General features: G+C 35.9%; 1 protein-coding gene across 4 annotated transcripts in view; it reads left to right on the forward strand.

The window, feature by feature from the left end:
• Positions 1-1,096, forward strand: part of LOC138010808 (uncharacterized) — a 31,815-nt gene extending 30,719 nt beyond the window's left edge. For 2 of the 4 annotated variants that reach the window (XM_068857789.1, XM_068857792.1), the window contains one exon: positions 1-1,096. This exon is cut by the window's left edge and continues 2,777 nt beyond it. The gene's annotated coding sequence lies outside the window, so the exon portion shown is untranslated. The other 2 variants (XM_068857790.1, XM_068857791.1) reach the window with 1 other exon arrangement.
• The last annotated feature ends 469 nt before the right edge of the window (positions 1,097-1,565 follow it).

Consider the following 1,565-nt stretch of genomic DNA (forward strand, 5'->3'; position numbering starts at 1 on the left):
TTGTTGTTTAATTGTTATCATCATAGACGATGATCCATTCTGCGGTCATTACAAAAGACTGAGGGTGCAGTAGCCATATTACGATATTTTAAGTAAGTAATACTTTGAAAATAAAGTGGTAGATTTGTTGTTTTATCTTTGTTCAGCGAGGAATTTTGAAGTGACTACCCGGATCTATAGACTAACTATCGGTTTTTTTTCTTTTTCTTTTTTTTTGTTCTTTTGGCAATCCCTGATGATGGATACCCACTGTAAGTAATTACACCCCTCTTTTAGTGTATGACAGGTCACATGATTAAAAATTATGACGGTCAGACCAAGATGGGCTCCTGAGTTGGAATGTAATTACAATTTTGTAATTGGCACCTTAATTATTACAACTAGCTTACGACATACAGGCTTTTAAGGACGGTGCCTACTAATTAAAGATATTTTTGCCCCGATGTGTGATTATGGAGGAACTGTAGATCTTGACAAGTGTTATTGAAATCCAAAAAGAAAATTGGGGGTAACCACGCTTTTTTCAAAGATAATTCATGAATAATATTTGTAAAAAGCTTTAAAATACAAAGCAATGTATGGCGTTCTTACTCAAATTGAAGCTTAATTATCTCTCAAAAATGCATGGTTACCCCCAATTTTCTTTTTGGATACCAAGAGTACTTATTAAGATCTACTTTCTCCGGATAGTTTTAAACCGCGCAAAAATATCCCTGTATTAGTAAGCATCACCGATAGGAAATCTGAGTGTCTCGAGATGCGCAGAACGTATGCGCAATAATAATAGTAGGCTCCTTAATTTACACCAACTCTTATTAAGATTGGCCATTATAGCACAGTCAGTTACTTCACGACAGCCATGGAGTCACTAATGAGATTTCTCTGGATCAGCTCATTCTTACTGCGTGCACTGAATTGATATCTCATGGTTGCTAAGTTAATAAAAACCATCTGAAGCTGTATTACGTAATGATCTAATTTTTAATAATAAGATATACCACATGGCAGTGTTTTCAGTTGATTCAGAAGCAAATCACCTCTCTCGCTTTGTTAATAAGAAATAACGTTCATTAAAAGTATCTATTGTTCATGTGAGCATTGCAACTGTGTGATGTGCGTTTGTACAGGAAATGAATCACAGTTTGACCAATGATTTCCCCGCATGCCTGACAAACGTGTTGAGAACACTACGCAATACAGATCTAGAATCAGCCATATGAACGGAACGAGTTTCAAATTCAGTTAAAATGAAAAATTTTCATCTTCCTAACCACTATCTCATACACTTGTCCATAAACAGGATAGTCATTTCCAAAATCGTCCATTTCATACAGCCTCATGATACAACCAGGTCTGCACTTAAACCCATGAATCCCAACATGTTTAACCCTTTAAAATAAAAGATAATTAAGTTAGACCAGTCACCATATTACTTCAGGTCGGTCAAGACTATTTTGAGTCCAAATATACAAGTGAAAAGCAAATTGTAAAAGGAAAGGTACCTGCTTCCCACAAATCTCTCAGGAATATCCTCCAATCCAGCAGCAGTACTAATTCGCTGAGCC

The sequence above is a fragment of the Montipora foliosa genome, chromosome 7 (assembly GCF_036669935.1).
Source record: "Montipora foliosa isolate CH-2021 chromosome 7, ASM3666993v2, whole genome shotgun sequence".
Classification (NCBI taxonomy): Eukaryota; Metazoa; Cnidaria; class Anthozoa; order Scleractinia; family Acroporidae; genus Montipora; species Montipora foliosa.